Source organism: Morone saxatilis, unplaced genomic scaffold (genome assembly GCF_004916995.1).
Source record: "Morone saxatilis isolate NCDOM2014 unplaced genomic scaffold, NCSU_SB_2.0 Contig8, whole genome shotgun sequence".
Lineage (NCBI taxonomy): Eukaryota > Metazoa > Chordata > Actinopteri > Moronidae > Morone > Morone saxatilis.
The window spans coordinates 26,781,962-26,795,940 of record NW_023340257.1 but is presented as its reverse complement, the minus strand read 5'-3'; positions in this window follow the sequence as shown (position 1 = coordinate 26,795,940).

The window sequence follows — 13,979 nt, the reverse complement described above, 5'->3', positions numbered from 1 at the left end:
GGTTTCAGCTCATTGTTGATCTGTGCAGCCTGTCCTATTCTGGTTCACTCTCCATAAAAACTCATCGTACTCTACCGGCTCAGCAGCGACCAGCAGACAGACGCCGTTAGAGACGAGCTGGTGGACAAAGCAGAGCGTTTAGTGGCTAAAGAGACGGATAATTCCCTCAGGAGTTGGTTGGTTTGACCTGTTGAACCTGGTTGTATCTGCTAATTAGGACTTTACAAACAATAAATACATTTGGAAATGTCATCAATCATTTTACCAAAATATCCAATATTCACCAACATATACGAACCCTTCGCCATGTCCTCTTTGCAAAAATATACACATTCGCCAAAAGGTCAGTCAGGTCAATGTGCCCAGACCAGTGCAGACCATCAAAAATGTCCCGAATATCCTCATCCTTATGTAACAATTTCACCAAAATGTCCTCATTTTAGCAAAACCAATCTATATAACCATAATATAACCAAATCACAGCCCTCAGAGAGCACCCTTAAAGAAGTCCAGACCACCAAAAATGTCCTAAATGTCACCAACATATACTGACTTTGTCATGTCCTCACTTTGGCAAAACGTCCTCACTTTGCCAAAATATACTAATTTCACTAAAATGTGCTCACTTTAACAAAATGTAATAATTTTGCCAAAACCAAAACCCTATAACCAAACCCTGGCCCTCAGAATAAATTTCAAAAAGTCACCAACATATACTTAGTTCACCATGTCCTCAGTTTGGCAAAATGTCCTCAGTTTGGCAAAATGTCCTTAGTTTGGCAGTGTATAACCCAGAGCGTTCTCACTACAAAGACCAGTGTAGACCACCCAATATGTCCATAATATACTAATTTCACCAAAACGTCCTAATTTTGCCAAAACCAAAACCCTATAACCAAATCCTAGCCCTCAGAGAGCCCCCTTGAAGAAGTGAAAAATATCACCAACATATACTGACTTTGCCATGTCCCCACTTTGCCAAAATGTCCTCACTTTGCCAAAATGTCCTCCATTTGGCAGTGTAAAACCCAACACGTTCTCACTACAAAGACCAGTGTGGACCACCCAAAATATCCCCATCCTCATGTCCTTACTTTACAAAAACATATACCAATTTCACCAAAATGTCCTCCTTTAGCAAAACCAAAACCCTAAAACCAAATTCCAGCCCTCAGAGAGCACCCTTGAAGAAGTCTTGTGTCTTCAGAAATGTCTTCAGTTTGGCAGTGTATAACCCAGAGCGTTCTCACTACAAAGACCAGTGTAGACCACCCAAAATGTACACAATATCACCAACATGTACAAAGTGTCTTCACTTTGTACAAATATACTAATACCACCAAAATCCCCTCACTACCAAAACGTTGTCAGTTTGGCAGTGTAAAACCCACTAGACTACACACACACACACACACTGGAGTGTGTAACACACTTGGAGCTGTCAGATCTCACAGCTTCGCTCAGTGAGATGAAAAGAAAAAGAGAGCTGTGAAGAGGAGCCGAGAAAGAGAGAAAACAGTGTTTTTAGGCCAGACTAGTTAAGACCTCACTGTCCCAGTTGAACAGAATATAGAGCTGTGTGTGTGTGTGTGTGTGGTGTGTGTGTGTACTGTACACTCAGCAGTAGGTCTGTCTCTCTGGGACAGATCTCAGTAGGAGCTGAGGCGACTGAATGAATCTGTGTTTTCCGACGATGTGAGGAGAGGCAGCGGATTGGTAACTTTTAAAAAGCTGTGTACTGCAGGAATCTGATCCCGTCGGCATCAAACCTGTGGCTCCGTTCGGTCTGAATGCACACAGGCTGCCGGCAAATGCCGTTAAAGGGACACCTCGCTAGATGTTTTCTCACTCATTAATCACCAGCTTTTGCAGTTTTGGTTTCAATGCATCAATCAATGGAGGCCTCGTCATATTAGCTGTGTCACATTAATTTTATACAAGCCTGAGCTTTAGCTTAGCTGCACGGCTGACCGAGCTACTTTAGCTAAAGCTATCGGTCCATCAGGAAACTCTGTGAATCAGAGAGAGTTGAAGCTGAGCAGCCAGAGGACGTCAAAGGGAAAACCAGAAAATACTTTCTCCATAAAATCTGATCCAGTTTTACCAAAATTACTGAATACAGTTATAAAGTTATAAAGCAAACTAACAATTGGTGTAAATTAGTTAACTAGTTATCTAGCACTTATTAACATAAGCTTCGTTGGGTTACCTAGCATATTGCTATGGAGTAAAATGCTAGCTAACTTGCTACAGAGTCAAACAGAGTTTTTTTTGTTATTGTTGGTACAGATACTGAAGGATAGGAGGCTTCTAGCACAAGATATATGTGATAAAAACACTTAAACTTTAATTTTAACTTCACAGGGACTTTAAACTGATTCATTTATTTAAAAAACAAAGTAGATTATTGATTATCTGTCCGTATGAATCACAGTTTGTCTGCTGCTGTGTGAAAAACTCGATATTTAACCCAACTTTGTTGAATTATTCACATTTAGACCAATATAACAAACAGTCGAGTGAACAGTTGCATGCAATCATTTATCAGTCACCGTTTTTATTCACAGCAAGTTTTGTTTGGCGTTTTTATCTTACAGAAACGTTATTATGTGAGTGTGGTTTGCCTGACTCGAATTAGCTGATCGCAGTCGGGATAAGTGAGTTTAGAGCGAGATGCTGATATTCAGGCCGTCTTAAATGAGTTAAAGAGAAAGAGCAGCTGTTCAGAGCAGGTTTCTCCTGTCAGATTTCAGCACATATTTGTTAGATTTTAAGTTTGTTTGCGAGGAAGAAAGAGATAATGTCTCTCTCTGTCTCTAAATATGCTCTACAAACAAGATTCTCCTGCCCTAAAAAATGTCATAAAACAAAGGAAATCTCTCTCTCTTAAAAAGTGATGCTTTACTTTACTGCTGAGTTTCACTATTCAGCCAGCATCCAGGCTCAGTGTCCCGTCCTGGTTTGGCTTCTATATCTGCCCGGCTGTCCGGTCAGTGGCAGTGTACCAGGCCAAGTTTACTGCCATCAGATTAGCTTACAGCGGCCTTTAGTCTGGTGTGTACAGCTGACTGCTGGCGCGCTAACAGACTGTGTTTACGCTATCCACAACAACAACAACAGCCTTCTTCTGCCAGCCACAGTCATCCAGGGTTACCCAAAAAAATTTAATATATTACTCACTTTACTTATTACTCCATGCTAACAGTAATTAGTTACAACACTACTTATATTATTTCATCACAAATTTAGTAATTGTGTTTTTTCTCCCTAAAATTCAGACTTACTGACGATTAAAATACAGTTTGTAAAGGAGTATTTCCAGCTGCTGATTATTCCTCCTAACTCCTCTCGTCCTTGAAGAACTTTGTCAACCCAGATCCTTCTGGTTTTCTCTCTGTGCAACGTAACAGCTCATCAATATACATTTTCCATCCAGCTAGAGCGCAGAGCATTGGGGCCACTGTTTACACAATGTTATCGTTTATCAGTGCGGATGCTCACATTGTTACTGTTATAGTTACTAGTTAAATGTTTTCCTGGAGTAGTTTTACTCGACCATAAGCGCACGTTGCTAGGTAGCTAAAAGCTTAAGCTAACGTCGGTGCATTGGCTTTTTGAGGTTGATAAACACAGACTGCAAAAACACATCTGTAGTGTACAGCAGAGATATCCCTAACAGACCTGTGGAAAACCTACCATTTACCAGCACGCACCAAACTCCATTCAGAAAACAAGCATTTTAAAAGTCTAGCAGACAGACCCGACAAAGTCTGAATTCAGACTTTTTACAAATCGCCATCATAATGTACTTATTTCTAATAACTTTGATCCATTTAATGAAATAAATCACAGCAATATCTGTTTATTTGGACCTAGGTCCTAATAACCTAGGTTGTTTTGGTTATGTGTGTAGAGCTTGAGTGAAGCTGCGATGGTACAACGGGAATGTTGAAGCATCTGAAGCATGTTGGTATAAACAGGCTGCTCGTTTTCTGTGCTATACTCAGGCCTCAGCCCTCTGGCCAGATTAGCACATCCAGAGCCATTTATAGCAGACAACAACCCCCTCCTGAGCCACCGAGGGTTAGTGCCAACGAGTTTACTACAGGTTAATACACAGAGTAACTGTTGTATTTGAAACATTTGCATAAGATCTTCACCAACCTACAGAGGTCAGGAGGTGAAGAGTGAAGGTGAGATGGGATCAGAGAGTTTACAGGAGCCGAGGATAAAGGAGGAGAAAGACGGTCATATAAATCAGGTATAACTTATTAGGCACAACTCAAAGTTCACCACTGCAGTACGCCAACATAACATAGAGTTCTAAAAGAAAGACAGTAAAATAACAGCAAATATAGTAATTTTCCATTATTGAAATACAGTTTTTGGCAGCAAATCCTGTGTAATTTTTTTTTACCTTTTTAATATTTACGTAAAAACAATTTAATTACCTATAAATACAGGCAAACACTACTATAATAAAACCTACTGTAACTTTAATTAAAAAAAGTATGAAGTATAAAATAAAAATTGTTGCTGTTTGTACTGATAGAATTGTATTTTGACAGTTTACCAATGCTTATACACTGATAAACAACACTTATTCAACTTTGCTGTTGTGAAAACGAACAAATCCATGTAAAAATCAAGGGGGAACACTTTGACAGAAGCCTATTTAGTCTGTATGATTGTTAAACATATTAAAAGAAATACAGAATACAGACAGAATTGTATAAAAACGTTCCCTAAACAGAAAATAATCTGCTCAAAATTCATCCAAATCACTCGTTTTGAACAAACTCCTTGCAGTTACTGAGTTTTCTGTTTGGGTTCATTGCACAAATACAATTATATTATATTTTAATATAATATTAATTATCCATAAAATATGTCACTGAGTCAGTTTACTAAATGATAGAAAGGGGGTCTCTTAAGGAAATGGGTTGGGAATCACTGCTGGATAAACCTACAACCAATGAAAAATGATTGGTTATACTTGTGGATCGGGTTTATACGCAATCTGCCTCCTTTGTTTTGTTATTTCTGCTTTCTTAATTTATTTAATGTTTATCAAACGCTATTGTTATACCTTTATATAAATCTACCTTAGTTTGTTTTTATTCCATTATGTCTTATTATCGCCTTGTCAACCACCTGTGAAGCACCTTGAACTGCACTAAACTTTATAAAAAGATGCTGTACAAATAAAGTTTGATTGATTGATTGATTGATTGATTGATAATAGCAGCTTGGGTACTAGGGAATGGAGCAGGGGGGTGGCAGGTTATTTACGCAATTGAAACTACTACACCAAGAAAAGTCTGATAATGTGAACTGTTGTTAATAAACATTTAACCTTAAAGTTCCCTACAGACAGAAGTTCGGTCTGGATGTTCGTTTCCAATCAGGAGCCCCAATATGGCCGCCAGAAGGTGTATTACATCACCTGAAAATCCTTCTGTTCTTTTCTGTTCCCCTCCCTCCCCCCTCCATCCTCCCACTGTATCTACCCCGGAGTGGGCGGGGCCACCTAACGAGATCTCCGCCGGCTAATCATCAGGGAAGACTCCCATTGGCCGAGTGCCCGGGGGCCAGCCCACGGCAGGAGGTTGGCATGACAACAACACTGATTGACACTGACAGGTCATCGCTACACATAATGGGATTATGGAGAGAGGGAGTAGAGGGATGGGTGGAGAGAGAGAGAGAGGCTTTGTCAGAGCAGAGAGAGAGAATGAATAGTGTTTGTCTCTCTGTGTGTTGGTTCTACAATCGCTCCGTGTTCGGACATTGTTGTCCCCTGTTAGCAACATGTTGGCTACGTTATTAGATCTCAGTACTGCCTTTAAACATCGCTGACAATACAGTTCTACTGGACAGACTGGAAAACCGGGTTCTCTGGCACAGCACTAGTCACAGTCAATCAAGTAGCTATTATTCAAGAAGTTAGGAACTATTTTGTGTAGGGTTCTGCAAGGCTCAATCCTTAGTCTTCTTCTATTTAATATTTACACCCAAACATTCAAAATTATGCAGACGACACCCAAATTTACCTTTCTCTGTCAACATTTTCTTTGTCCTGAAGAGTGAATACAAACTGTTACGATCAAACCGGAGATACAGAGTTATACAATTTAATGAAAGTAGACTTGACAGACTGGAAAACTGGATTAGGCTTCCATCAAATCGTATGCCTCCTTACATCTTCAGGACAGGAATTATTTTGTCTCAATTGGTAATTCTGCATCTGAGTGAACCCAGATGATGTGTGTGTTCCCCAAAGCTCAATCATTGATCCTCTTCTATTTAATGTTTACACTCTTCCATTCAACCACATTATACCAAATAATAACGTAAACTATCAAAGTTATGTAGACTACACCCAAATGTACCTTCCCCTGTTGGCCAACAGCATTGTCTCTGACCCCAACCAAGAGTGATTTGTTAGCATCAATTAAAAGCAGAAAACGTTTCTGCCATAATCATCTTTACCATCCTGTGTGCCGATTGTCCAAACTTTGGCTGTGATAGAAGGCAGACTTTTTGGGGGTGACACAAGAGGAGCAGTAAATCATGCAGGGGCGGCATGAAATATGTGTTTCAGCTTTCCAGTTATTCCTAATTTCTTCAATTCCAATACTGTTTAGGGAACCCAGTATGCAGGTATATGCCACATGCAAGAAAATGCATGGTTTTTGCCCCAAACTGCATGGGAATAGCATAAAGTGGGCATGTTTGTAATGGGGAGATTCATGGATAACCATAAAACCCATTTTCATTCAGAGATCAAGGGATCCCTTTGAAAATGGCCATACCAGTTTTTCCATTGCCAAAATGTTGCCTTTCTTTGGAGCGTTATTGAGCTCCCTTCCCGACATGCTAGCATGGTATGGTTGGTACCAATGGATGCGTGAGCTCATCTAGTTTCACATGATACCACCTTTAAAATAGAGCCCGCCCGCTACAGCCTATGAAAGACAGTGTGGATTGGAAGAGGTAAGGATAATACGGTCGCACTTGGGGTGGCCTAACAAACTTTGGGGAATCGACTCGTGGTTCTGCTTCAACTGTGCAAGAGCCTGACTTCGGACGTCTGGAGGCTATTTGTGGCAGTTTAGGAGCAGTTGATCTGTCCCTGCTCCCTTCTGTACACTGCATGGCAAACATTGCCCGAAGAAGCTGAAATTTGACTCTAAAATGAATCGTGCAGCTCAATAATCGGGTCAGAAACTAGCTCATATCGTATAGTGTATGCCCCGCTGCCTCATAAAGGAAACTCATTTTGGCTGGTATCCATTACCTAATTCACTTAGTCAATGAGCTAATGGCCATAGGTGAGGGCTGGAACATAAATCGACTGACCAACCCTCATATCTTAATGTTCATATCTTTAATGTAGACCTATTTTTATGCAATGAAAGGGTTAGACTGCTAGTCCGACCATTGTTACCACCAGAGTTTCTACATCAATAAAAAATGTTACATCTCTATGTTTATCATTTGACAAACAAAAATTTTCTTATTTTCTGTCTGTAACTGGTTTGTCCTGGTTTGTCCTCCTGCCGAGGTTTACAGGCTGTTTGGGGGGATGTGACCCAAAGAGGAGAAGGACAGCAGACAGGGCTAGTCAGCACAGATAAAACCCAGACACACAGTGGCTGAGCAGCCAGCAGGACTTGTGTCTGAGTGCTACCAGACTGACTGTCATGTCAGCGCCTGCAGCTCTGCCATGATTCAGCAACACAGAAAGATAGGGCACAGAGAGATATCGAGAATGACAGAGAGATGAAGAAAATGAGAAATGGAGGGAGAGAGAAAACATGCAGACAAACAGTAAATTATTTCCCCTTTTTCGTTGTGCATTTTAAATGTCAGAACCACATTTTCTTGTGCAAGATGAGATCAGATGAGAATCTACTTTGAAATTCTGGAAATCTTCCTTCCGTCGCTCCAGTGAGGAAAACGACTGCATCATTCAAAACATCCTCATGTGACTGATTTCATACAGCAACCAGGACGGACCTCCTTCCTGGCGTTCACCAAACTGCAACGACTAAATCAAATCAAAATCAAATCAAGTTTATTTATACGTCACATTTAAAACAAGCAGAGTTGACACGTCTGTAAAAGAGGCACAGAACGCCAATTAAACACATAGAATAATAAAAAATATAGATATAGATAAAAATATGACAATAACAAATCAAATGTGCACAAATGTAAAAACAGAGACAGAAAGAGACTTAATATAAAATTAGATAGAATAGATTAGAAAAAAGATTAGAAAAACTAGATGTTATCTCAAAGAACACTCTGACTGTATTAAAGTTAATGGGAAAACCCCCAACTTTTCTCCAGAAATACAGTCATTGGAAACAGCTATTGTACAGTTAAAAGGTCCAGTGTGAGGGATTTAGTGGCATCTAGTAGTTTTAGCTGGAGATTGCAAACAGCTCAGCCTTCCAAGTGTGTAGGAGAAACTATGGTGGCCCCGAAACTCGCAATTAAAACCCCCCAGCAAAAGTCCCGATCTAGAGCGAGAGTTTGGTTTGTCCGTTCTGGGTCACTGTAGGAACATGGAGGCCTCCGTAGAAGACGACTCGCTCCCTCACAGGCTCATTCTACGGTAAGGAAAGGTTGATTCTCAGTGAGATCAGCACTACTAGTGACACAAGTAATATATATCAAATATTAATCTCAAACTCGCCCATTAATCCAGGTTTAAGGAGTAAAGAGAGTTGTTTTCTTGCCCTATCAAACTCTGCTGGCACTTCAGCTACAGCCAGAATGAACCAGAATGAAACAGAATGAATGACATTTGGGTTCGCAACTGACAACAATGGCTGCGAGTGATCAACTGGTGACCTACAACCATGTTCGTTGACTTTCTTATGTTGACATTTGGTTTGGTTCCCATACTCGTGGCCCCATTGAGATGAATTGTACAACACATTATCAAATACTACCCCTCGGCCAGTGGCCCTTCAGCTCCGTGGTCATGTTATCAATAATAGAGTTTCAAAATAAAGCTTGATTCTGATTAAAGCTGTGTCGCAGTTTGGTTACTTTTGGTTTCACACGGGACACAAACACCCGTCTCCCCATGTTTCCTTGAGCCATCGATCCACCCCACCACCTCCGTATGTGGACTTTCTTGCTCTTTAAACCTCATCACTGGACTTTGATGGCAAGTATCAGAGTCTGGGTTGGATATAATCCATTTGTTGATCCCTTAAAAGTCCCTCTAGTGCCGTCATCAGGTCAAAATGTCTACAACAATTTGCTTTAAGACCTGCAAAACTAATGACAACCCATCAGCGGTACTATCCTGTGTTTAGAGCTAGTTAGCATTCAGGTCTTCGTACTAAACATTAAACCTGCTGAACATCTCCGTGTTAGCATGCTGACGTTAGCATTTAACTCAAAGCAGCTTGGCAGTGGCTGTGGACTCTTGTTCCTTGTTTCTCTCCAACATGAATAATTAAACTCAGGTTGAAAGGCGCTGGAGAGATTCACAGAAAGAAAAAGAGAGGCCGGAGTCGATGTAAATAAGGGGATGAAGAAAAGGAAGCGAAAGGCGGAGGAGAGACTAAAGGTGATGGATAAGAGAAGGTAGAGAGTGGATATGAACAGAGAGGAGAGGAAGAGGAGAGGAAAACTAGCCTCAAACCTAATTACACAGATTAATGTGGCGTGGAGAGAGCAGTTACCCAAATGGACTAAAAAGAGAGGCTCTCTCTCTCTCTATCTCTTTCAGCCTCTCTCGCTCGTTCTCGTCAGACAGGATGTGTCAGCACGGTACTTTATCCTCTCTCCCCTCAGATCAGTTCAACTCAATGGCTTTTATTTTAATAAAGCTCACAGCGAAACACAATAACACCTCATGGGAAAGAAAAACCTCTGAGTGGGCAGATTCTTTGAGGACTTTTAGGGACAAATTAGTGGAAATGAACAAGAATCTGCCCCACAGAGTTGATTGATACAGTTTCAGTGTCATTGTCTGGAACTGGAAAGGAGATTAAGTGTGAGATTGAGACTGTTTGATGGATCGATGCATGAGTTCGAGACGCTGCACGAAACCATAATCCACTCGTTTTTATCCTCTGTTATCAGGAGGTAAACTGCTGCAACTTTTACCGCTGTTTCAACAATAAATCGCTGCAAAATTAAGGTTTTTTTGCCTATTTGAGGGTGCAGACAAACAGGAAACAGACACGTGATCGGTGCATTAGAGCGCTCAGCCACAGTCTGGTTTTAGGATTTTTTTGGGGATTGTTGCAGCATAAATGTCTGATTTCAGAGCAGCTTTTCTAAAAAAAAAAAGCCTTTAAGGTTTTTTTTTTGCAGTGTGATTGCAGAAAAGGGAGTTGTGTCAGAAAAAGAGACGTCTTTGTACTTCAGTAATTTTATGAACCCAGGAGTCAGGACCACAAAGTACAAATAAACAAACACTAGTTAGTGCTTTTATTACAGAGAAACTAGCTAGCGAGCGAGAAACTAGTGACTTTGTCTTAAATTAAAGCTCCAGAAATTTTTTTATTTTTATCGTTTTCAGCTGCTTCAGACGACTTTCTCTTAAACTGAGAAGTTGTTTGAGTGGTTTTACTCTTAAAATAAGGACATCTGGTTCCTCTGCTGGGAGATTATCTAATCATTGTTAAATCAAGCTTAATATCAGCTGTAAGACCTTATTAAGACAAAGTTAGATATAGTTTCTATTTTACAACGTTTAATTATTAGCTAGTTAATGTTTCTTTTTAGACAAACGAGACTAATAGCAGAAACAAGTTGTTTTAACTTCTTTAAGAATCTTTTTATTTTTACAGAAACTTTAAATGTTAAAAAAAAGTTCATTAAAAGTTCAACAAACTAAAGTCTGTTTAAGTTTCTGCCGTTTTCAGTCTTCATTTGGTTTCACTGCTATTACCTCACCCCTCTGTGTGTGTGTGTGTGTGTGTGTGTGTGTTGTGTTGTTATGAGTCATACTGTTGTTTCAGTTCTTTATTTTCCAGCGGAGTGGTTCAGGGTGACAATGACACACACACACATTAACACACACAGCAAGATGACACACACACACTCAGGTTTATTTCATGAATGGGGGGTTGGAGGACGCTGACACGCATCAGAGCACAACCACTGAAAGGAGACCTGCTCCTCCTCTAACTCCTCCTCCCTCTTCTTCACTTCCTTCCTCCTCTGTAGGTTCTCCCTCTCACTTCTCCTCATCTTCCACCTCCTTCATCTCTTTCACCTCATCCTTCCTTCCTTCAGCCTCTCTCCTCCTCTTCCTCACATCCCTGTTTTCACTCCTCATCTACCTTTAATTCACGCCCCTGCTTTCTAACTCCTCCTCATATTCTTCTTCCACCTGTAATTGTTTTCTGTTACTCCCTTCATCTTCTTCTCCTCCCTTACCTGCTCCATCCTCTTCCTCTTTTCCTCTCTACTTTCTCCCTCTTCTCTCCTCACCTTCCTCCTCTCTTTGTCCCCCCTCCTCTGCAGCTCTTGCCTTACTCGTCTACCCTTCCTCTTTCTTCTTTACTTCTTTCTTCTTGTTCTCCTCCTCTTCCTCCTTCGAACTCCCCTCTCTTCCAATTTGTCCATCTCTACCTTCCTCTTTGACTCCCATCCCTCGACCAACTCCCCTTCTTCCTGCCCTCCTTTCTCCCCTCTTTTCACACCCTCTCCTCCTCTTCCTTTTCATGCTTTTATTTCCCTTCAGGCCGACTTATTCTCTCTCTTTCTCAAACACATTTTTCCACCACTTTCACACATTTTCACCTCCTTTTCTCCTCTTTTCTTCCTTCTCTCTCCCCCTCACTTCTCCTTTTGCCATTTTCTTCCCCCGTCTTTCTCCCCTCCTTCCTCTCCCCCTCCTCTCTTCCTCCCTCTGTTATTCCACCAATCAACATTGATTAGTTATTGAAGTTAATCCCAGATAAACTCCTCCGTCTCTATAGCCTGCTCGCCTGGCCAATCGCAGAGCAGCTTGCTACCGGCTGAGGCTCCAAACTGTGTCCCGATTGGCCGCCGGAGCTGTACGCCACCGCACGGGCACGCCACACGTCCGAAAATAAGCGAGCGGGGATGGGCGAGCGGGAAATTAATTTGACAGGTAGTGCTGAGAGCCTGATACAACACACACACACACACACACACACACACACACATCCCTTAACCCCTGACATATAATAAGCTTACTCACGATACACACACACACACACCTTAACTCACCCATGTAGCTAGCATGAAGAGGCACACAAAGGCTTATGTACACACACACACACCACACACACACACATACAATACACAGATTTAAAGGAACACGATGCGATTCAGGGACCCGGTTGAAAAACGCATGTTATAGTAGATGCACATAAAATTGTACAAACGTCACTGTAAACAAAGAAAATTGTAAAACAAATATAGTAAAATAACAGAAAATTACTGTAAAACTACAGTAATTTCCTTATAATTAAAAAGACAGTTTGTTAATTTTACATAAAATCTTGTTTAATGTATTTGTCTTTTAATTGTAATTAAAAAATATTTACCTTAAACCAAGCAATGATTCTATAAAATACAGGTGAACTCCTGCTGATAACAAATAATCAGGCGTACATTTACAGCAGATGCGTTTATTATTGGATTATATATATTATTATTATTACAGAATTTTATTTTTTTAATTATAAACTGTAATAAAGTCATGATCTGTGAAATTACAGTTAATTATTGCTGTTTTCACCTGATACAAACCTGTATTCAACGTTTCTGTGGGTGAAAAACTTACTAATATAATTATACAAGATATCTGTCAATTAAACAAAAAACCACATAAAATTTACACAACAAATACTTATTAAATAAACTTTTTTTAAATATCTGCGAAAACTAAAATTGCAAATGTATTTTAATTTTTTATGTGGAAAAAATGAATTTTCTTTAAATAAGCAGTAATTTAATGATTAATGCTTTTTAACATTATAATATTAACGTGAATTCACAGGATATTTTTTACATTTTATGAATATTTCACTTGTTTAAAGTTTTTTGTATATATTATACTTTATAATTTATATATGTAGTATTTAAAATCCAAAATAATCAGCAATATTAACAGTATCTGTTATAATGTATACATTATCCCATAAGATAAATAATATCACTGTATGTGGAAGGAAGGTTATTGATCTGAAGATATACAGCAGGAAATGGGTTGATCTACATTTCATGTGGACTTTAACTGTAGAAGTGATTAAAAAAGCTAATATTGAATCATTTACAGTTTAGAAGGCACCGAGAACAGTAGTATCCAGTAAATCGCCTTTACGAAAGTTGGGATGGAAATGGCTAAATCAATTTTGCAAAACAGTTTATAAGAAGTGTTTTTGTGTTATTTTCCTGAAAATAGTCACTTCAATGGGAGTCGGAAACATCTTATCTGAGTGCACATAAAACTAACCAGAAATAATCATATTTCCGCACCCTGTTTTCACATTTAAGCTTCTTCTGCTGCTTTTAATCCACTTATCTTAATGAACAACTCCAATAACTGCATATCGGTCTGGATGGAAACAAACATTAATTTGCCTTTGGGGGCGGCAGTAGCCTCAGTCTTGTAGGACGTTGGCGTGGGAACCGGAGGGTCGCCAGGTTTAAGTTCCCACAAACAACTACAAAATATGGAGTGTGACTGGTAGCTGAGAGGTGTCCAGGTTTCACTCCCTTGTGCATGCCGAGTGCCCCCTTGAGCAAGGCAACCTAACCCGAAACCTGCTCATGAGGCCTGGTACGCGGCAGCCCCCGTACACTCCCACCATCTCTCCCCCTTGCATGTTCCACATGACATGAAGTTGCATTTCAAGCCTGTGTGTGTGTGTATGAAAAAACATGAGGATGAAACAATTTCCCCGGTAGGGATTCAATAATATATCTTCTTCTTCTTTCTTTTTTCTTTTGCTTAATTACCTTAA